This window comes from Mauremys reevesii, linkage group 2 (genome assembly GCF_016161935.1).
Source record: "Mauremys reevesii isolate NIE-2019 linkage group 2, ASM1616193v1, whole genome shotgun sequence".
NCBI classification, from domain to species: Eukaryota; Metazoa; Chordata; order Testudines; family Geoemydidae; genus Mauremys; species Mauremys reevesii.
This window is the reverse complement of record NC_052624.1, coordinates 143,943,588-143,968,127: the sequence shown is the minus strand read 5'-3', so window position 1 is coordinate 143,968,127 and position 24,540 is coordinate 143,943,588. Positions and strand designations below refer to the sequence as shown.

General features: G+C 43.3%; 1 long non-coding RNA gene across 2 annotated transcripts in view; it reads right to left on the bottom strand.

The window, feature by feature from the left end:
* The window catches only part of LOC120398943, a 28,161-nt gene extending 12,049 nt beyond the window's left edge, over positions 1-16,112 (bottom strand). The window contains exons 1-4 of one of the 2 annotated variants that reach the window (XR_005594841.1): positions 16,018-16,112; positions 13,824-13,902; positions 8,886-9,003; positions 6,429-7,738 (exon numbers count right to left, since the gene is read on the bottom strand). This is a non-coding gene — a long non-coding RNA (uncharacterized LOC120398943). Of the gene's footprint in view, positions 1-6,428; positions 7,739-8,885; positions 9,004-13,823; positions 13,903-16,017 lie in introns of those variants that run through there. The other variant, XR_005594840.1, reaches the window with a different exon arrangement.
* Between the last annotated feature and the right edge of the window lie 8,428 nt (positions 16,113-24,540).

The following is a 24,540-nucleotide window of genomic DNA, read 5'->3' as shown; positions in this document are numbered from 1 at the left end:
TGCACACAATATTCCAGATAAGGTTTCACCAGTGCCTTGTATAATAGTACTAACACCTTCTTATCTTTACTGGAAATACCTCGCCTGATGCATCCCAAAACCACATTAGCTTTTTTCACAGCCATATCACATTGGCGGCTCATAGTCATCCTGTGATCAACCAATACTCCGAGGTCCTTCTCCTCCTCTGTTACTTCCAACTGATGTGTCCCCAATTTATAACTAAAATTCTTGTTATTAATCCCTAAATGCATGACCTTGCACTTTTCACTATTAAATTTCATCCTATTACTATTACTCCAGTTTACAAGGTCATCCAGATCTTCCTGTATGATATCCTGGTCATTCTCTGTATTGGCAATACCTCCCAGCTTTGTGTCATCCGCAAACTTTATTAGCACACTCCCACTTTTTGTGCCAAGGTCAGTAACAAAAAGATTAAATAAGATTGGTCCCAAAACCGATCCCTGCAGAACTCCACTAGTAACCTCCTTCCAGCCTGACAGTTCACCTTTCAGTATGACCCGTTGTAGTCTCCCCTTTAACAAGTTCCTTATCCACCTTTCAATTTTCATATTGATCCCCATCTTTTCCAATTTAGCTAATAATTTCCCATGTGGAACCGTATCAAATGCCTTACTGAAATCGAGGTAAATTAGATCCACTGAGTTTCCTTTGTCTAAAAAGTCTTACCTTCTCAAAGAAGGAGATCAGGTTGATTTGGCATGATCTACCTATTGTAAAACCATGTTGTATTTTGTCCCAATTACCATTGACCTCAATGTCCTTAATAACTTTCTCCTTCAAAATTTTTTCCAAGTCCTTGCATACTACAGATGTCAAACTAACAGGCCTATAGTTACTCAGATCACTTTTTCCCCCCTTTCTTAAAAATAGGAACTATGTTATCAATTCTCCAGTTGTACAATACAACCCCTGAGTTTACTGATTCATTAAAAATTCTTGCTAATGGGCTTGCAATTTCATGTGCCAGTTCCTTTAATATTCTTCGATGAAGATAATCTGGGTCCCCTGATTTAGTTCCATTAAGATGTTCGAGTTTGGCTTCTACCTTGGATGTGGTAATATCTACCTCCATATCCTCATTCCCATTTGTCATCCTACCATTATCCCTAAGCCCCTCATTAGTCTCAGACTAAAGACTGAGGCAAATTATTTGTTTAGATATTGGTCAATGCCTAGATTATCCTTAACCTCCACTCCATCCTCAGTGTTTAGCGGTCCCACTTCTTCTTTCTTTGTTTTCTTCTTATTTATATGGCTATAGAACCTTTTACTGTTGGTTTTAATTCCCTTTGCAAGGTCCAACTCTACATGGCTTTTGGCCTTTCTCACTTTATCCCTACATGTTCTGTCCTCAATAAGATAGCTTTCCTTGCTAATCCCTCCCATCTTCCACTCCTTGTAGGCTTTCTGCTTTTCCTTAACCACCTCTCTGAGATGCTTGCTAATCCAGCTTGGTCTACAACTCCTGCCTATGAATTTTTTCCCCTTTCTTGGGATGCAGGCTTCTGATAGTTTCTGCAACTTTGACTTGAAGTAATTCCAGGCCTCCTCCACCTTTAGATCCACAAGTTCTTCAGTCCAATCCACTTCCCTATTTCCTTAATTCTTTATATTTAGCCCTTTTGAAATAAAAAACCCTAGTCCCAGATCTATTTTTGTTTAGCCTTCCATCTAGTTTGAACTGAATTAGCTCATGATCACTCAAACCAAGGTTGTCCCCTACAACCATTTCTTCTATGAGGTCCTCACTACTCACCAAAACCAAATCTAAGATGGCATCCCCTCTTGTTTATTCTTCAACTACTTGGTGAAGGAATCCATCAGCTATTGCATCCAGGAAAATCTGAGCCCTATTATTATTACTAGCACTTGTCCTCCAGTCTATATCTGTGAAGTTAAAGTCTCTCATGATCACACAATTCCCATTAGTATTTACTTGATTAAAAACATTAAAGAGGTCTCTATCCATATCCATATCAGACCCCGGTGGTCTGTAGCACACCTCAAGCACTATCTCAGGGGAGGCTCTAGTAGCTTTCTTTCCCAATGTGATTTTTGCCCAGACAGACTCTGTCTTACCCGTTCTATCACTTATTTCTTTACAGTTAACCTCATCATTGATATACAATGCTACTCCACCACCTTTGCCTTTATTTCTGTCTTTCCTAAACAGCACATACCCTTCAATACCTATACTCCAGTCACGACTAATATTCCACCATGTTTCTGTTATCTCTTTAATATCTGGTTTCACTTCCTGCACCAGTAGCTCTAATTCCCCCATTTTGTTACCTAGGCTCCTCGCAGTAGTGTACAAACATCTTAATTTTTGCCATTTGGCTTCAATGACATTCTTTACTTGATTAGGCACAGACATTCTATCACCAGTATCACCATTAGACTGGTATCTACAGTACCTTTCCTCCTTATGTCCATTCTCATGCCCACAGCTGTATCCTTTCTTACTTTGTTTTCTTCTCTCTCAATGTTAAATTCTGGCGTGGAGATTACCTGGACATCTCCCAACCATCTCCCCCAAATTCCTAGTTAAAGCTCTCTTAATCAGTTGTGCCAGCCTCCATCCTAAAAGTCTATTTCCCTCTTTACTCAGGTGAAGTCCGTCCCGAGAGAACAGTCCTCTGTCCATGAATGCTTTCCAGTGGCCGTACATCCCAAAGCCCTCCTTATAGAACCACTGCCTGAGCCATCTGTTGATCACCATAATCTTGTCACACCTTTGTTGCCCTTCTCTAGGAACAGGCAGAATCCCACTGAAGATCACCTGAGCCTCGATTTCCTTAAGCATCTTCTCCAGCCTGGCATAGTCTCCCTTGATAAGTTCCAGCGAGAATCTAGCTTTATCATTTGTTCCCATATGAAGGACAATCAGCAGATTCTTTCCCGCTCCCGTGAGGATCCTTTTCAGCCTCAGGGCCACATCCTGTATCTTAGCATCCGGCAGACAGCACACCCTTCTGTTCTCCGGATCAGCTCTAGTTACAAGCCTGTTTATTCTTCTCAGTAGGGAGTCCCCAATCACGTAGACCTGCCTTTTCCTGGTGATGGTGTGATTCTCTGGACTATCCCCTGTTCCCTCTGGCTGCAAGTTTTCTTGATTTTTATTGTCCCTTGCAATCCTCCACAAGCCATCCCGTATCCTCCTGGGACTCATATTTGGTGTTATCTCCATTGACTCTTCCCCTCTTCCTATAGGACTAGCTGCTCTTTTCTTTTTCCTTGCCCTCTCACCTTCAGTGACCACCTGCTGTGCCCCTTCTTCATTTTCCAACTCTGCAAACCTGTTCCTGAGCTCTGTTTCTCCTTCACTAGCCCATCTTTTCCTCTGCCTTGTTCTCTTAGTCACATGCTTCCACTGTCCACTTTCCTCACCCAGCAGTCTCCCCTCAGAATTCTTTGGTCCTGCTTCCATCTGCAAGTCTGAGTTTTTCCCTTCAGCCTCCTCATGTCTTTGTGCCATCATCTGCTTCCTGGTGGTATTTTTGGATCAGGCTGAGAAAAGTTCTAGTTTGGATTCTCTACCTTAAGCTAGGGTGCTGAAAAGCTCTGCACAGAGATGGATGTGCTTTAAAGTGGCAGGATACTCTATTTTGTTTGGTTAGAGAAAGCAAGGTTTAACCTTTTTTTCATAAAAGCAGATGTTCACCTGATGTAAACTGTCATAGCTCCATTAACTTCAATGGAACTATGGCAATTTAGACCACACGAGTATCTGCCCCATAATTGATTGATCTGCTGTGGAGTGCAGAAATGGTGGGTGGGTGAGTGGGTCTGTGTGTATGCAACATTGAGATAGGCAGAGGAAGAAGAGATGGACGGGAGGTAATAGAGGGGAAGACTGCATGATGGGGTGTATAAAGAGGTAGTGCTTTGCTAAGTAAGATGGACTAAAATGATGTATCATGGCCTTAAAGTTTTCAATCTGGATAAAATTCTCCCTTCTAGAGGTTTCTTACTATATCCAACCCATTTTGTTCACCCCTAGTTAGTTGCTGTTTGACAGGAAGAAGTTAAATTGATCTCTAAGATAATACTAGACCCCTTAAATAATGATCAAATTCTGAGCTGAACAATTTTAATAAAAGTAAACTTTTAATAGAAGATTGATAATGGTCAAATAATATTTAGACTTTTTGCTTCAATAACAAGGCAAATGAATCAGAAATATGCAATCCTTAAGAATACTTGTTGGATGTAGCACTAAATTGTGCAAACAAGTAAATTGCATTGGGTGCTGTTTTCTTGAATGCATCTAATTTGGTGTGTTTCTGCAGCTCATAAAAGTTATATTACCCACAAATGCATTTTTTGTGCAGCATCAGGAAGGATCTTTGAAGAAGTACATACATTTGCAGAGTCTCAAAAAAGAAGATAACCCACCTTCTCAGCAGAATACAAATTTGTTCAGGATCATTTATAATGGCAGCTTGATCATTGTTTCCCCTGGCACCAAGTAATGTCATGGTGTGATAACATAAAGACATTACTTGTTGTCCTCTTGCAGTGATAGCCTACTAGCTGAAATGATAACAGGCTACCTACAGGTATATCCTAATTCAGAGAACATTCTCTGTCATCTCATAGCAAAGATTCAAGTCAGACCAAGGACTGAGAGTCTACACCATATTATCTCACTGCATAATAATAGTGCTGCAAAGGCAGGGAGATAGAAGACAATAGTTCCATGCAGTGACAAATTAATGCAAGAGCCCTTGGGGCCTGTGTCCAGGGGCCCTGGCCAATTTGGGGGCCCCAGAAGTGCCAGATGCTGTGTAGAAGGAGAGAGAACCACCAGCGCTGGAACCATGACCCTGTCCTGCACTTCCTCTTTCCTACAGGGCCCTGTCCCCTGCTCCTCCTATTCCCCCAGGCCACACTCCCTAGTCAGGCTGGAAGCTGGAGCCAGGTCGAGGTAAGAGCCACCCAGGGAGCCAGGCCACTGTGAGGATCCCTGGCCCCTCCACTTTTCCTGAGCAGGGGGCCTGAGAGCAGTCCCTGGCCCATGTTTCCACCCCCCAGGGTGCACCGCCCAGAGCAGATGGAAGGTTTGTGGCTCCCCACAGTGGCCCAGGCTCCCTGGATATCTCTTAGGGGCCTCAGGGGGAGAGGAGGAGCAGGGGGGAAGGGCCTCATGGTGACAAGGGGACTAAGGTCCACCGTAGTCCTCCCCCACTGGGAAGAGGCTGGCACTGCTAGCAGGGGCTGCACTTCATAGCAGGGGAGGTGATGACATTATCAGCTCCCTGGCCGTGAAGAGCAATGCCTGCCAATGCCACTGCCCCTCTGCGCCTGCCCAGGGCTACACTCATGTAAAATGTGGATGGGGCCATGGCCCCTGTTCTGGGGTTCCCTACCCTCCAGAGTGTGGTGGGGGCATAATGTTCTTTGTGCCTCGGACCCCAAAAACTCTTAATCCACCTCTGGTTCCATGAAGTCTTTTCACAGAGAAGGGAATCAGGATAACCTATAAGTAGCTATTTATTTCTTATAGGAGAGTTATTGGCAAGGCCTGTAATGATGGCACACTGGATTGTTATCATTTTGAGTCCTAATTGCTATTAGTAATGGATCTTATATATATTTCCTGGAATGTTACTTGATATATATTATTGTAATCATTGTTCTGATTATTTGTCTCATTATCATCAAGCCCTTAGAGACATTCTTGGCTCTATGCCCCTATATTTGACTTCCCTTAAATGAAGCCACAAATGCTTCTTTCCTTGCTCAGTAGTGTAGAGCAAGATTCTGATTTTCCAGGGTCAAGGATGTTTTCCATCATTTTCTTTTAGATAACAGCCATTTTAGTTCTCATTTCTATTATCAAAAAGAAGTTTAAATGGCAAAAAAGTGGCCAAGGATTCCAGCGAATAGAATAATCTACCTTTCAACAGAAAAAAAAAATAGAATATTGTTATTTAAGTCCAAGATTGATCTACTGGCAATATAGAGTATGTACCAGGGATGAAATGAGTTGTAGGATCATAGATAGCACATATCTATTATGTGACATTTTTTAAAAGGGGCTTAACCCTGTGCTTTGTATCTGTCATTTTGTGCTCAACATTAACTGTAGGTGAAATTCTCTGTAAATGAAATTCACCCTTTTGCAGAGGGCCAGCATGAGACTTATGTCCCACTGAAATCCCACTTAAGCCCACAAAATAGGCAATACTGGGATTTAAATGGCACATAAAGTGGTTGCTGGGCCTCTCCACAGGGATGTATTTCACCTTGGATGCATACATATCTACCTGGTTTGCAAGTCTAAACACTATCATTTCTGTCCACCGTGAACTGTGATGCAAAACTGCAGGGGCAAAAGCAGTAGCCAATATTAATGTTGTGGGCATCTACTCTATCCCCCTATTGTTCCAGTTAATGTATTTTCATTTCCTTTTTATACCATTTATTACGATTTTCTTCCTTAGTCCTGTAAAGACTTGGAAAATCTGCAGTATACCGTGGAGAAAGATAGAGAGAGAATTATAAAATATGCATAATAGGTGACATCAGTTACAGAGTTAGCAACAGTTTATTTTCTAGTGTTTTGTCCTGGGTAGCTTTAAATGCCAGGGGCACATTCAACACCTTGTAGGCTTCTTGAATCCTCTGCTTGCTTTGTTTACCTTCCACATATGACAGTCAATTATATTTATTACCAATGAGAGTTGCCCTTTGGCTCTTGCCTGAGGACATGGTACTGGATCCTGTGCTTTCTTTGCCATGCTAGTCAATTAATTACATTTATTTATTATTGTTATTTGCTATTTCGCATTTATTGGTTGTCTTTCTCAAATATCTGTCAATACCATGAGATGAACTATCAATGCAATGCAGATGAAAAGCAGATTTGTTTCTCTTTCTCTAAACTAACAGTTTGGTTGTAGTCTATAGACATATGTGTCAGAGGTCTAATCTTGGATGTCGGACAACGTTTTTAAAAGCCTCAATTCCAGTAGCATTGAACAGCTGCTCTTTGGCCTTGAATATTTTCTTGGTTCTTCCTCCTATTTGATATTCCTTTTAATAGCAGCCAAACTCCTCAGGCTTTGGCATTTCAGAGTTGTTGGGCTCTGCTTGTTTGTTTGTTTTTTAATTTGTCTAGACCTACTTTTTTTTCTTTTATAAGTAATAAGTATCTGAATGATGTAGTCAGAATATTTTTTTTTCCATTTAAGGTTTCATTTAGTTGAATCTTGCCATTTCTCTGGCTGTGCAGAGTTCAATCTTGAAATTGTCATTCAAGATGAGGTAGGTTAGGACAAGGTTAATCTATTATAGTTAGCCAACTTAGTCAACAACTAAGAATGTTCTTCAGATAAACTTTGGTTAGCTCAGAATGCAGATGATAGGAACAGAATGAGGACACGAGAATGGCCAGGTTGATTATATATGTGCACGTCTTGTCGGGAGGGTGTAGGCACAGAATGGGAAATTGTAGTATAAGTTCATCGGCAAAGTCTCCAGTCAACATTTATGACAAGACTGAAGCGTATGAGGGGCACGTAGACAACAGAGGTGGAAAAACAAAGTAGTACGTATTCAGCTGGTATGAACTGTCAGAGCTCCATAGACTTCAGCTGAAGATCTGCCCGGAGGTAGCTTAAGTTTTAGATGCATGGGGCTGATATTTCTCTCATGGACATGTGTATAATAGTGGTGTAATGAAGTGGAGTATCAGTCCCCTGATCTGCATGAAAGGAAAAAAAAATCTTTGGGTGAAATCACAGTACTGGGAACTAGGAGATCTGGAAGTAGGGGAGAGAGAAAAAAAATCAATTTTATTCAAAACAATATATAAATGCACTAAAACGCAGCCTCAACATAAAAAAGCAACAAGATGACTTCAGTGGATAAATTCTTGTTTTTTCTGTACATTACACTGGGCTAGACATGTAACCTTAATAAAAGAGCTAGGTGCCATCCAGCTCAGTAAAACAAATGTGAATTGGTTTATTAAGCTGTTCTATGCACATCCCTGTTAAATGGCTCATTTTTCAATCTATATACAAAGGGTGCCTAACACATAAAATAAGCTGATCTGAGTTGGAAGAGAACATGATGGTCCATATTTTGATCCACTCTAATGCCTCTTTGTGCTGCTCTGGCAACACAAGGAAATCTTCAACTGCTCTAAATGGGCTGGCATAGAGCCAGCATAACTAGATCTATGCCATTTCCTCCTTCCTGCCCTGAGTCAGCAAGTGCATAAGAAAGCACTGCCCTCCCACTATCCCTGGCCTGAATAATTGCTCATGTGGAAACTGTTACCGGTACTTGCTAGTAGGATATACTGCTACTGGAAATGTGATTTCAGGTTGTCATACCAGGCTAGCTTGCCTAAAAAATAGCAGTGAAGCAATGGCAGCATGTGCTTCAGCACTGGCTAGCAACCTGAGCACATTCCTAGGGTCCCCAGAGTGTTTGTACAGCCTGCACTGAAGCCCATACTGCCATAGATTCACTGCTGTTTTAGCCAGGCTAGCTAGATTAAAGCTAGCACAGATGCACCATTCCTAAGCTGCAATCATACGTCTCATTACCACATAGATATACTCTTTAAAGCAGCCATGAACCTGTTCTAAGTTTTTTTCTATGTGGTGAATTGACATCCGGGGATTGGTCCTGCTTTGAGCAGGGGGTTGGACTAGATGACCTCCTGAGGTCCCTTCTAACCCTGATAGTCCATGTTTCATCACACAACCCTCAGGACCAGGGAAATGTTGAAAAGTGACATAAAGCCACCCCACACGTTTTACCTCAGATAAATCATGCACTGCTCTGGTGCTCCTTAAGATTAAGCCCACAGTGTGGCAACACACCAAATATAGTATTACCTCTCTATAAAGCTTTCCGCTGTGAGGCTGCCCTGAATATCAGGCTACTGCACTCTTGCTTCCAACTTCACTCTTAATTCCATTGATAATAAATGCAGGCTTCTTTGCATACAAAGACCTGAGAAAAGAGTTGTAGGGTGAAGAAGGGTAGCCTCCCGTGGTTCAGACAGGCCTTAGGAATCTTTTAGAGATTCTACTCATCAGAAACATTAATTCTCTTTGAAACTAGGGTTTTCAGGGAGACTAAAACTAAACTCCAAAATATCTTTTGGCAACCAATTTATTTATAAAATTGCTTCTGTATTTAATCATCTGTAGTTAAGAAGAAGAAAAGTTACTGTTTGCTCTTTTGAGGGGAAAAAGTTTTTAATGCTGCTTATGAAATGTGAATGTATTAGGAAGGAAAGTCACAATAGCATATTGACTAATAAAACACTTATGTATTAGGCTACTTATGGAAGACATCAGTTCAGCTACCAGAAGTATATTTGGGCATTCATGAACAATAATCACCACTGACTTCTGATTGTTAGATACAATAGGTTTGGGTTGGATTTTTTTCCCTGTTCTTCTGTGAACTTGATTTTTAAGTAAAAAAAAAAAAACATGCCTCTTATAAAACCTCCATCTCTAAAAGGTGAAGCAGTACAGTAACTTAAGAAGCAGGGATTTGGGCTGCATTAACATTGTTATATTGCTTAGGAAACATCTGTTTTTGCCAACCATGTTTCACTAAATCTGTGTTTGTCTGTCTCAGCCAAGCATTGAAGAATGATAGTGAGAAAAGGTTTAAAAGGTTTCACAATTTTATAGGGACATATACTCTGGTTATTCCTTTTAGTTATTTTCAGTTAACCTATTCTTGTTGGAATATTAGGCCCCAATCCTGTAAACATGTCTGCATGCACTTAGCCTTAAGTGTGTGAACAATCCCATTGACGTCAATGGAACAACTCAAATGCTTAAAGAATTTGCAGAATTGGAGCTTTAAGAGCAGGGCCGGCTCCAGACACCAGCCTACCAAGCACGTGCTTGGGGTGGCACCTTGGGAGGGGGTGGCACTCGGGGTTTGTTTTTGTTTTTTTTGGTTCGGCCGGGCGGTGCTGAGGGGAGGCAGGGCTTGGGAGGTGTGGTGCTGTGCTGGGGGGGCGGAGACTTGGGCGGCAAGGCGCTCGGCGGGGGTGGGCTTCAGTGGCATGGTGCTCGGGTGGGCAGGGACTTGGGCGGTGCGATGCGACGCTTGGGGGGGCAGGGGACTTGGGCGGCGCGACGCTCGGGGGGGCGGGGACTTGGGCGACGCGACGCTCGGGGAGGTGGGGACTGGGGCGACGCGACGCTCGGCGGGTAGGGCGGCGCTCTTTGTTTTCGCTTGGGGCGGCAAAAATGTTAGAGCCGGCCCTGTTTAAGAGTGACATTTTCAAGCTAGTTATCCATAGTTATTGTACGTTCATTGTACCTTTCACAACCTTCACTATGGAACAAGGACTCCTACCCTTTTAAGAGGTTACACAAATAGGAATAGAACACGAATGTATATGGTAGGCTCAGCCACACTGCCTCTCAGAAAGAACTTTCCGAATGGTACTTATTTACGCTTTCTGTAAAATGGTCATACATATGTGACCTACTTTGTCAGTTGTATCTTCCTCTAGTGGCTGGTCCACTGAGGATATCAGCTTACTCCTGCTGCCAGCTACAGTAATTATAGCCCTCTAGCTCAAATGGCACACATCTGTGCTACAGTGCTGATGGTTTAGGTTACACACCTGGTGCTCATGGGGAAAGATGTGGGACATCATAGCTGCACAGAACAGAATTCGTTTAATATTTTTAAAAAATCTAAGCAATTGCACAGAAAAACAAACAATTACCAGAAAAACTGTTAAAAGTATGTTATTAAGATTATGAAGTCAAGCACTTTGTGTTTGAAAATTCCAGAATTCAGGTTGTCTGTGCAGCCTGAATTCTGCCTCTCTGTTCACCGTTGCTACATAGTTTTTATTATATAACACTATTTGTCTATAAACCCCCTGGATTTAAAAAGTGTTTAATTAATTTATGTCTCATTAAACATTTTATAGTTCTTAAGTGAGAGATGTTGTTAAACCAAATCCTTAGGCTTGTTAAGGATATATACCCTCATAACCATTCTGTTGAGCCAACAGCCAGTTGCTCTCACAGCCCATCCATTTTGCTTTGTGAGTTTGTAAGCTACTCACACACACATTTGCACAAAGGTGGTCCTTTTTACACCTACAACACCAATAACTACTAAGTCAACAAAGATCAATTAAATTAAATCACAAAAGTCAATAGCACCACAGCTCGTGAAAAGTCCTTCGCTTTCAGGATTCAACAAAATTAATTAATTTTATCAATAATTATTTGTAACATTTCACACATCTACAAACTGAAAAAAATCCTTTCGTGAATTTGCTTTGTTTGTTCAGGGTTCTCCCCTAATTACTATAAGCCAGATAAAGTAATTCTTTCTGGTAGCTACATGTATGTATAATTAGCTATGACTACAGAAGACTAATTACTTACCACAACAGTGAAAACATTTGGAGACATTTGACTGTTATGCATTAGCATAACTGTTTTTCCTTTTGGGGAGGATTACTAAATCATTATAAAACCACATTAAGGAGCAGTTAAGGATTTTGTACCCACAAAAGCAAAGACAATAAAAGTTGAATCTTAAATTCCACCTTTAGCTCCAGTGCTGCTGAGGATACTTGCAAGCTTCTGTGTTGGAAGAATTTTATATATTTATAGTTAATTTCATGTATAAATTTGTAACATTATCTCCTTTCTTTGAGGTACCTTAGGCAATCTCTCTCTTTTCTCCTCATTGCTACTGTACTTTTCAATAATGCTAAGGTTTTGTGGCCATAGGATCAGATGATTAAAAAAGCATTCCCCAAGTGCACTCAGTCAAAATGCAAATATTGAATACAAATTTTCTTTTTTCAAGTCAGTATAAACCTGGGGATTTTTTTAAATGTCTGTAAATGGTGTGGGCCATTAGAGTGCCTGATTAGAAGGGGAGAGGTTCATAATCCCATTTTGACTTGCTGCGTGTTACTCCAGAGACTAGCACAGACTTTGGGGTATGACCCAGCCTACTCCCCATCACTGATTGGCATTGGCTGGGTGCCACATGGGGCAAAGCGAGAAGACAAACAGTTGCTAACTCCTGACAGACAGCATATAATCAGCTGGATAGAGTGAACAAAACAAGCTGCTATCACCAGTTGTTATCTCTATTTGGAAAATACAGGTATCCAGTAAAGGAAAGGAAGACATAAAATTGAACCTGGGCACCACATAGTGCAAGCAATGAATGGGCTTTTAAGAGCAGTTTACTGCTGCCAGACTATATAATGTATTCTAAACAGCACCATCTGATTCAATGAGGATACAAAGGAAGAGATGAGAAGGTGGTGAGCTATGGCTCCTGGGAGGGAGCATTCTTTGTCCATGAAAAATGTATGTAAAAGCTTCGAGATACCGTGGGAATGGGCATTTTAGAAACACACAAAAAATAATCAGAGTGTGTTTTCAGCAGGGCTACACTTGGGACATAAACTTGGTGAGATTCACCTGAAAACATGTTAGATTCTCTACAATATCTGGTTAGTCATCTAGATCTCAGGTCTGTTATATCTCCTATTGTGCTAAAGATAAATTCACAATGTGCACCTGTTGGTGGACAACTTAGAAATACAAAAGCTAAACAGGCAAGATCAGGCCAGCATGACTTTATTATTATTTACTGCATTTAAACGATAGTATGGAAATGAATGATTTTCAGTGTCTTACAGGGGTTCATCAAGGCAAAGTGTATCTCTGTTGGAAAAGATTGCTTAGCCTTGGGGTAGGCTGATGTATGGAAAAAAATGGCCACACTATTTTACTGAGTATATGTCTGGCAAAGCACCAGAAGGAACAGGTATGAGGAGGTTGGCTACAGCTTCCCTGATTTTCTGGTCAGTTCCTAGTTGTGCTGCCGGTAGAACAGCCTGTGAGCTGCTCTAACCTTTACCAGCTGACAATAGTCCCTAAGGACTAAAGTACACTCTGGCCATTCCTCCCTGCTATCCTGACATGCTCCTTTACATCAGATGCAAAAAGAATAGACAGAGATGTCAAATCTACCCCATATGCACTAGTTTTCTTTATAGACCAGTATCTAATAAAATCTGTGGTCAGAGAATGGTTGCTAGAAAACACTGACTGCAACACAGACCTGTAAGTGGCAGAAGCCGATGCCATTGCTAGTACAGTGACTTATTCCTTAGAAGATTCTACTGTGCCCGTTATTCTCCTGTCCTTCCTGCATACCCATAGTTCCTACTCTTACAGATCAAGTCAAGCCAACAACTGCAGTTTTGGTGAAACCAGAACTGTTTTCAAATTTGAGAAAACACTCACCAAATAGTTGCTGCTAAATATATATATTTGTGGAAGAACTAGATTCATAAAACAGGGAAGAGGGGCTCCTTCTTCAGCCATTTTATGTATCTAGCCTTTTAAAAATGCCTGAAAATAAAACATTTTGGGTCAATTGAAATGCTTCTTTCAACCCAAAGTGGGAGTCTTCATTTTGTGGAAAATTCTGACAAAAAATGGATTTGGTTCACCATGAACTATTTTGTTCATTTGCTTGTTTTTTCAGAACCGCCAGAAAAAAAAATCTACTCTTTGCCCTGCTTTAGTTATAAAGTACCTTCTTTCAAGCCATGGGGAAGCTGTAGAGCATTGAACAGCGGATCCATTTGTGTGGCAAGCTCACACTGTGTGGATCTGATCATTGTTAACTTAGCTTTACCCTCCCACTTGTCAATCATTTTCTGAACCAGAGTAGGTTTATTCCTGGCTGGGGGAATTCCACAGACTTCCTGTATAAGAAAATAAAAGTAATGTTCCAAATACCATATGAGCAGCTGCTGTTGTTCTTTGTGAATGAAGATGATGCTGACGATGGTACTGCATCTTGTGAATATGGCTGAGGCTAAAAAGAAAAAAGGGCAAGCATTAGTCCTTTCTGCATGAAGTGTACAGGTAGCTTGATGCCGAGGAGGGGATTACAGTCTGTGTGTCTGCTGAGTCTGCTGCTGTTTACAACTCAGCCTCTGTGCCTCAAGATCCATAATGGTGGTTAATCTTGAACTGGGTAACTCCCCAGTTGACTACTGCTTTCCAGTGTGATCTATCTATTGCTACCAAGTAGGGGGGATGGACGGCTCAGTGGTTTGAGTATTGGCCTGCTAAACCCAGGGTTGTGAGTTCAATCCTCAAGGGGTCCATTTAGGGATCTGGGGTAAAATCAGTATTTGGGGCTGGACTCAATGACCTTTTAAGGTTCCTTCCAGTTCTAGGAGATTGGTATATCTCCAATTATAAACTCCCAGCTGTCATCAATATAGCTCTGTTTCAAGGGTGTCCTTGAATTGTTTCTTTTGGCAACATCATATGTGGTTGCTCACTTTTAGTTCACCATACAGCAACTGTTTTGGCATTCTGGTGTCCACTATCCTCAACACATGACAAGCTCAGCCTAACTGTTATGAGACAAGCAATGCTTCGATGTGTGTGGAGTGACTATGTTCCAGAACCTCATTATTGGTAATTTTATATTGCTATTTCATGCAAAGTATGGCATATAGCTGTCATAAATGGAACTCATCTAGAACCTTAATATGATACCTATAGCAGGTCCAGGTCTCATACACATCACAATTTGCACAGGACAACCTCTTTATAGACTTTTAACTTTATTGGAAGCTTAATAACATGTTGCTACCAAACTCTGCCTGGCAGTCAGCCAAATGATGAACTGGCTTTGTCGATATGACTTGTCAATTCCTTGTCTATAGTAGCATCATTTGACAGTATACTAACAAGGTAGAATTCTGTAACTGTGTTGTCATAGTTACTGACAAAGCACGTGTTTGAGACCCCTCATCTAGATCTTCCTTCAAATCTTTATTTAACACCAAAAGACAATCATAAAATCATTTCCCTGACTCTAAGCTAGCTATTTCTAACAGTTAACACAAGTCCTACTGTATACTGACTGGGGACTTCAGTGGGCTGAGATAGAGTCACCATGTGACTTTCCTTCCTCAGGCTGATTTTTCTTCATCCATCTCACTCCCATTTAACTATTTATAATCTTCTTATGACAGTTGCAGTGAAATATTTCCCAGGTGCGCCACGCTTTAACATTACATTCAAACTAGCAACAATCATAGAATCCTAGGACTGGAAGGGACCTCAAGAGGTCATCTAGTCCAGTTCCCTGCACTCGTGGCAGGACTAAGTATTATCTAGACCATTCCTGACAGATGTTTGTCTAACCTGCTCTTAAAAATCTCCAATGATGGAGATTCCACAACCTCCCTAGGTAATTTATTCCAGTGCTTAAACACGCAATGAACTATGGCAATTGCTAAAACATTTGTTAACCCTTACCTAACCACTTGAGAGTAAGAAAACCTAATTAAGAACATTCAATTCTGCAATTAATGTGATAAAAAAAGGTAAAAAAAACACTCTGTTAACACTCAATCCTGCAGTCGGTGGGGAAGAGCAAGTCACATGCACTCACGTAAACAATCAGGTCTGCAAGCATCAACAAGCAGCAACATCAGTTACACTCAAGGTGTTCTGGAGGACTGGGCATAAGAGAATTTTCTCTGCTTCTGCTACAATTTCACATCTTCATCTGGAGATCACTATCTACAGAAAACAACTTCCACCTCTACCCCATGAGACTTAGATTAAGGTATAAGAAGTGAATCCTTGTTTGATCAAGATATTGATCCTTGCTATGTCATCTACAATATATCAGAAAAGCATAAGCAGAGGAAGAGACCCTTCAGCACCTCAGAACATCATCCATAAAGCATTGCCCTAAAGTCAGCTAGAAACATGTTAGGGATGTGGCAGACAATGCTGAAGACATTTCTGAAACCAGAATTAGCCCTTTGCTAGCACCATCACCACTGTTTTTTCTTCTGTATCTGCCAAAGACACCAATGATCACACTGTAAAAAGAGTTAAGTATTCTATGAAATTGATACAACAATTATACATTGTATTTGAGTCTAGTTATAGTACTCACTGATAATGGAGAAATCTTTCCTAGATGGTGATAGCTTCTCAGTGATCTTTTGTACACACTGTCCAACGTCATAGATGAAGCACTAATAAGAATCAGAGGGGTAGCCGTGTTAGTCTGGTTCTTAACAGATGTTTGTGGCTTGCATCCACTAATAAGAGTCATGGATCAGGCAAGATGCAGCCCCATCCCATGATGAAGTCAGCACTGCAATCAATGCCATGGAGAACTGCAGGCTTCTGGATCTGAAGGCAGAAATAGTCAAGGATGGAGGTGAGATCCTGATGAGGCAACTGCATGGACTATTTCTCAATATATGGAATACTGAAGATGTACTGCAACACTTCGAAGACACCATAGTCATCATAAGCAAGAGGAAAAGTCCAACTGTGGTAACTATTGTGGTATCTTGTTACCCACCAGCCCTGAAAGGTTCTGACAAGAGTACTCTTTGATCATCTGCTACACAATATTGCTAATCACGTGCTACCAGAGTCACAATGTGGTTTTAGGCCAATGAGAGGAACAACAGACATGATATTTGTAACTCTTCAGCTGCAGAAGAAATGCAGAGAACATTGACATGACCTTTACTCTGTTTTTACTGACCTGACTAAAGCATTTGACACTATTAGTAGACCTGGGAATTGGCAATTATTGAGTAATTGATTTTTGGCCAGAAAAAAAATCATCAGCATTCTGAGGCTATTTCGTGATGGACTGCTCGGATGAGCCTGAATAGATTGTGTTCTGTCTGACCCATTTCCTATCAGAAAGGGTATTAACCAGGGCTGTGTAATACATTCACTCTTGTTTAATCTCTTCTATGCCACAATGCTTGATGATGCTAAAAGAGACCTGAATGCTGGTATCAGGATACGTTTCCGATCCTGTGGAGAATTATTGAATTTGAACAGGCTGTGTGCTTCCACGAAGGCCTTTGAGCAGTGATGAGCTGCCAAATTTTTAACAACCGGTTCCCTCCTCCCTCCAAAATTTTAACAACGGGTTCCCTCCTTCCCCCCCCCCTCCGGGGGGGGGGGTCGTGCCCCATCCAACCCCTCATGTTCCTTGATATACACACTCCGAGACCCCTGACCCATCCCCCCCTTCTCTGTCCCCTGACTGCCCCTTGCCACCACCCAACCCCTCCTCTCAGTCTCCATGGCCCCCCAGAACCCCTACCCCCTACAACGACCCCTGCTCGCTGTCCCTGAGTGCCCCCACCACCTCATCCAACCCTGCTCTTTCCTGACTGCTCCCGGGACCCTTGCCCCCATTCAATCCCCTGTTCCCTGCCCTCTGAATGCCCTGACCCTATCCACCCCCCCACAACCCACCCCCTCCCTGCCCCCTTACCACACTGCCTGGGGACCGGGTCCACTCTGCCAGGACCACGACCGGCACCGCGGGGCCCAACTCCCTGAGCCCGGCCGGACCAGAGCAGGCACCGCTCAGCGGCAGCTGCTCGGCCCGACTCCCCGGGCCGGCACCGGGGCCCAGCCGCTCGGCGGCAGCCGCTCGACCAGACTCCCGGGCCGGCACCGGGGCCCAGCCGCTCGGCCGCAGCCGCGGCCCGACTCCCGGCCGGCGCTGGGCTGGAGGGAGCCGCGGTCTGGGACCGGGAGCTGCTGAGCCAGCCGCACGTCCCCTCCCCCTCCGCGCCCCAGCTTACCTGCCTCCATGCTGCTTGTTCAGGCTTCCCGCGAACATCTGATTCGCGGGAAGCAGGGGAGGGGGAGGAGAAGGGGGCGGAGCAGGAGAGGAGCGGGAAGTGAGTTTGGGCCGGAACTTTTGTTAAATTTAGCAGCCCTTAACAACCGGTTCTAAAATGGCTGCTAAATTTAACAACGGGTTCGCGCGAACCCGTGCGAACCGGCTGCAGCTCACCCCTGCCTTTGAGACAACTATTTATGAGCCGCTGATGCTGATGACTGTATTCTAGAGCATAGGCACTGACTTCCCCCTGCCCTGTGGGTGCTCAACCCCCCGTCCCGCCCTGCCCCACCTCACCGCCCCTGCACTGCCCTCGCCTCACCCCATTACATGCCTTCCCCAAAGTCCCTGTCCCACCCTGCATTTTCCCGCCCCTAGTCCCATGCCCTTCCTGCCCCTGCACCACCTTTGCCCCATGTCCATTCCACCCTCTTCCCCCATGTCCCTGTCCCTGCCCTTCCTCTTCTCCTCCTCTTCCCCTGAGCACACCGTGTCCCCACTCCTCCCCCTCCCTCATGGAAAGTCCTAAGCGTCACCAAACAGCTATTAGGCAGTGGGGGGACGGGGGGAGGAAGCTCTGGGAGAGAGGGGAGGAGCGGGGATGCTCTTGGGGGTGAGAAGGAGACGAGGAGAGGGAGCTTGGCTGCCAGTGGGTGCAGAGCACCTGCTAATTTTTCCCTGTGGGTGCTCCAGCCCCAGAGCACCCAAGGAGTTGGCACCTATGCTTTAGAGGCACATACTCTGGAAGAGATACAATAGATTGTGGACAGATTTGCCGAGACTGCCTGACAATCAATCTGAAAAAAGACAGAAGTCATGTATCAACCTGTGCCAGGGAAACCCTAAATCAAACCAAAATTACCATCAGCAACACACAGTTGACTATTTGCTGAGTTATTTCCTGTGGCTGCCAAGCTCTCCTTACCCGCCGCCCCTCCCCTCACAGCACGCCATGTCCCCACTCCTCTGCCTACCTTCAGGCACTTCCTGCCTCCAAACAGCTGTTTGGTGGTGCTTAGCGCTTTCCAGAAGGGAGGGGGAGGAGCGGGGAGCCGTGTGCTCAGAGGAGGAGGTGCAGAACAGGGATGGGGCGGGGATTTGGGGAAGGGGTTGGAATAGGGGCTGGGAGGGGGCGGAGTTGGGGTGGGAACTTTGGAAAAGGGGCTTGAATGGGGGCAGGGAAGGGGTGGGAAGAGGGGAGGCAGGGAAGGGGACTCATGGAAGGGGTGGAGTGGGGGCGGAGCTGGGGGAAGACGGGGGGCTTTTGTATCTTTATATGAAAAGGTGTCAGTGATGTGGCCCTCGGGCCAATGTACTAGTCCTCATGTGGCCCTCATGGTGATTTGAGTTTGAGATCCCTGATCTAGCCTGTGTAATCAGCCCGAACCACCACCAGAGGTTGAGACCCTGAGAGAATCTTGCGTGATTTGCAATAGGAATTATTAGTACATAGAACACTAATAGAAGTAACATGGCATCATGTAAGGAGCAAGAAATTGTCACAGTATTTCCAATTTTATCTTTAGCAAGAGTAGAGCTGGTGAAATAATTCAAAGTGAGTTTTGGCAATGTTTTCATCAAATATTTATTTTCAATTACATTATTCCATTATTACGCCAGCTTTATGCAAGCACAGTAGCAAGTACTATTATCCCTGCCAGGCTTTTTCCAGAATGGCAATAATTTTCATATTTTGGGAAACAGATGCAGCATTAACACTGCTGATCTCATCTTCAGAAGTATCATTAATAACTGCAGCACCCTCCTGCCCTATATTATCAAAGACTTATTCTACAAAATTTCCACCTGCAGTAATATCAGCAACATGATTTTTTTGAATCATGGCATGACTGTGATCTTATAATCTCCCCGCATATACTTCCAACTAATCTAAATAGTTTTCACCCAGTTACTTAACTACGTAAGAAGAAAAGCTGGTAAGAAATAAAAAAAATACATATACTTTCTCCTGGTTTCTTACATTTCAGCTTTAAATGCTGTCTGATGTCTATTCAAAGAATTAACGCATCTATTTAATGGAAGTGACTGAAAATCCACTTAGGGATTTTCCATTAACGCTACCAGACTGAGGAAAGAGAAAATGTGTTTGTATAAAAGTGTTCATATTATTTCAGTCTTGACAGTTCAATGTTCATTTTGGGGTCTGATGTATGGTGTCAGAGAAAATAGAGAGAAACAGAGTCAGAGAGAGCACAAAATCTCCCAAATGAATCCCTTTGATTACACAAGTTCAATGACTTTTTTAAAAGTCTTTGATTATTTTTTAAATAACTCAGCACTGCTGAAGAATTTGAAACAGAAATAGAGAAATCCCAGGCACATGACACAGCTCTTGTTCAACAGAGGGGGAAAAATACCCTTTTCTTTTAAATAAAATTATATTCCCCTTGGAGAAAGATAGCTGAAATTTTACAGTTCTGAAATACACACTATGGCCACATCAACTAGAATGGCTTCAAATTGATCAAATCATCCAAACAATTAAAAATGTCTATATTGGTTTGATTCTTTATGCCCTTGCAGTTTACATAGTCATCGAGTGTGCTTGACTGTTTGAATTTTAATTGTGATTCTGATTTCAGGTGACTTCAGTTTCATTTACAGCTGCTGTGGCAGTTGGAACTGAGTGCCTGACCTTGTTCCCTTGATTGTTCCCTTGATTGCCTTTGATTGGCCTTCCCCAGTGTGACTCACAAGGGGGTGGGACTGACCTAGGCAAGCAGGCTTTAAAAGTCAGAGGCAGAGCGATCAGGGGAACAGAGCGGACAGGAAGCTGCAGATAGGGGAGTTTGAGAGGGAGTTTGACAGAGGGAGGCTTACGATGGTTAGGAAGACCCGCAACACCTGTGCCAGCACTGCTTCTGTCTCCTCCACCTGCACCTGTAGCCGGACAGAGCACCTGAGCATGGATGCTTCTACCCAGATCCTGGTGTGGTGTTGCAGGGACTGTAACTTGCAATTTCCACTTACTGATATCCAGGCTGAGGCGGGGCATCCAATGTGAAAGGTGCCTACTGGTTGAATCTCTCAGGCAGCAGGTGGGAGAACTACAGGAGGAGGTGGCTAGGTTGAGGAGCATCCAAATCCACGAGCGATTCCTGGACAGTGTCCATGTGGAGACAGCCGAGGTAGCTGTCCCAGTACACAGGACTGCTGACACACCACTGGTAGAGGAGGAGATGGCTCAGGGTGGACACTGGCAGCTGGTTACTTCTGGCAGCTGGCAGTGCTCCACCCTGCTCTGAACCCTCCTGCCATGGTAATAGGTAACCGTTATGCTCTTCTTGATAGAGGAGAGAAGGAATAACCCCCAACAGTAAAGGAGGCGAAGCCTCATACCCTTGAGGCTGGGAGGTCTGTTGCCACCACTGTGAATAGGAAACGCAGGGCAGTGGTGGTCGGAGACTCTCTGCTGAGGGGGATGGAGGCGCCCATCTGTCGCCCTGACATTTCATCTTGGGAGGTATGCTGCCTGCTGGGGGCCCATATCTGAGATGTTACAGAGGCATTGTCGTGGATTATCCAGCCCTCTGACTACTACCCCATGCTACTCATCCATGTGGGCACAAATGATACTGCGAGGTGTGACACTGAGCGGATCAAGAGTGACTACAGGGCTCTGGAAGTACGGGTGAAGGAGTTTGGAGCGCAGGTGGTATTCTCATTGATTCTTCCTGTCAAAGGTAGGGGCCCGGGCAGAGACAGATGCATCATGGAGGTGAATGCCTGGCTGCGAAGGTGGTGTTGCCAGGAGGGCTTTGGCTTCCTCGACCATGGGATGCTATTCGAGGAAGGACTGCTAGGCAGAGATGGCGTTCACCTTTTGAGGAGGGGAAAGACCCTATTTGCACACAGACTGGCTAACCTAGTGAGGAGGGCTTTAAACTAGGTTCGACGGGAACAGGTGAGCAAAGCCCACAGGTAAGTGGGGAACATGGAGACCTGGGAGATGGGTCGGAAACAAGAGGGAGCATGGGCTATAAAGAGAGAAAGGAGGGTCAGGGCAAAACTGGGAGGCAAGATCAAACCAGTATCTTAGATGCCTATATAGAAATGTGAGAAGTATGGGTAATAAGCAGGAAGAACTGGAAGTGCTAATAAATAAATACAACTATGACACTGTTGGCATCACTGAAACTTGGTGGGATAATACACGATTGGAATGTTGGTGTGGATGGGTACAGCTTGCTCAGGAAGGATAGACAGGGGAAAAAGGGAGGAGGTGTTGCCTTATATATTAAAAATGTACACACTTGGACTGAGGTGGAGATGGACATAGGAGACGGAAATGTTGAGAGTCTCTGGGTTAGGCTAAAAGGGGTAAAAAACAAGGGCGATGTCGTGCTAGGAGTCTACTACAGGCCACCTAACCCGGTGGAAGAGGTGGATGAGGCTTTTTTTAAACAACTAACAAAATCATCCAAAGCCCAAGATTTGGTGGTGATGGGGGACTTCAACTGTCCAGATATATGTTTGGAAAATAACACAGCGGGGCACAGACTATCCAATAAGTTCTTGGACTGCATTGCAGACAACTTTTTATTTCAGAAGGTTGAAAAAGCTACTGGGGGGAAGCAGTTCTAAATTTGATTTTAACAAATAGGGAGGAACTCGTTGAGAATTTGAAAGTAGAAGGCAGCTTGGGTGAAAGTGATCATGAAATCATAGAGTTTGCAATTCTAAGGAAGGGTAGACGGGAGTACAGCAAAATAGAGACAATGGATTTCAGGAAGGCAGATTTTGGTAAGCTCAGAGAGCTCATAGGTAAGGTCCCATGGGAATCAAGACTGAGGGGAAAAATAACTGAGGAGAGTTGGCAGTTTTTCAAAGGGACACTATTAAGGGCCCAAAAGCAAGCTATTCCGCTGGGTAGGAAAGATAGAAAATGTGGCAAAAGACCAGCTTGGCTTAACCACGAGATTTTGCATGATCTAAAAAAATAAAAAGGAGTCATATAAAAAATGGAAACTAAGTCAGATTACAAAGGATGAATATAGGCAAACAACACAGGAATGCAAGGGCAAGATTAGAAAGGCAAAGGCACAAAATGAGCTCAAACTAGCTATGGGAATAAAGGGAAACAAGATGAATTTTTATCAATACATTAGAAGCAAGAGGAACACCAAGGACAAGGTAGGCCCACTGCTCAGTGAGGAGGGAGAAACAGTAACAGGAAACTTGGAAATGGCAGAGATGCTTAATGACTTCTTTGTTTTGGTCTTCACTGAGAAGTCTGAAGGAATGGCTAACATAGTGAATGCTTATGGGAAGAGGGTAGTTTTAGAAGATAAAATAAAAAAAGAACAAGTTAAAAATCACTTAGAAAAGTTAGATGCCTGCAAGTCACCAGGGCCTGATGAAATGCATCCTAGAATACTCAAGGAGCTAATAGAGGAGGTATCTGAGCCTCTAGCTATTATCTTTGGAAAATCATGGGAGATGGGAGAGATTCCAGAAGACTGGAAAAGGGCAAATATAGTGCCCATCTATAAAAAGGGAAATAAAAACAACCCAGGAAACTACAGACCAGTTAGTTTAACTTCTGTGCCAGGGAAGATAATGGAGCAAGTAATTAAGGAAATCATCTGCAAATACTTGGAAGGTGGTAAAGTGATAGGGAATAGCCAGCATGGATTTGTAAAGAACAAATCGTGTCAAACCAATCTGATAGCTTTCTTTGATAGGATAACGAGTCTTGTGGATAAGGGAGAAGCGGTGCATGTGGTATACCTAGACTTTAGTAAGGCATTTGATACGGTCTTGCATGATATTCTTATCGATAAAGTAGGCAAATACTATTTAGATGGGGCTACTATAAGGTGGGTGCATAACTGGCTGGATAACCATACTCAGAGAGTAGTTATTAATGGTTCCCAATCCTGCTGGAAAGGAAAAACAGGTGAGGTTCCGCAGGGGTCTGTTTTGGAACTGGCTCTGTTTAATATCTTCATCAACGACTTAGATGTTGGCATAGAAAGTAAGCTTATTAAGTTTGCAGATGATACCAAACTGGGAGGGATTGCAACTGCTTTGGAGGACAGGGTCATAATTCAAAATGATCTGGATAAATTGAAGAAATGGTCTGAGGTAAACCGGATGAAGTTTAATAAAGACAAATGCAAAGTGCTCCACTTAAGAAGGAACAATCAGTTTCACACATACAGAATGGGAAAAGACTGTCTAGGAAGGAGTACGGCAGAAAGGGATCTAGGGGTTATAGTGGACCACAAGCTAAATATGAGTCAACAGTGTGATGCTGTTGCAAAAAAAGCAAACATGATTCTGGGATGCATTAACAGGTGTGTTGTGAGCAAGACACGAGAAGTCATTCTTCCGCTCTACTCTGCGCTGGTTAGGCCTCAACTGGAGTATTGTGTCCAGTTCTGGGCACCACATTTCAAGAAAGATGTGGAGAAATTGGAGAGGGTCCAGAGAAGAGCAACAAGAATGATTAAAGGTCTTGAGAACATGACCTACGAAGGAAGGCTGAAAGAATTGGGTTTGTTTAGTTTGGAAAAGAGAAGATTGAGAGGGGACGTGATAGCAGTTTTCAGGTATCTAAAAGAGTGTCATCAGGAGGAGAGAGAAAACTTGTTCACCTTAGCCTCTAATGATAGAACAAGAAGCAATGGGCTTAAACTGCAGCAAGGGAGATTTAGGAAAAAGTTCCTAACTGTCAGGGTAGTTAAACACTGGAATAAATTGGCTAGAGAGGTTGTGGAATCTCCATCTCTGGAGATATTTAAGAGTAGGTTAGATAAATGTCTATCAGGGATGGTCTAGACTGTA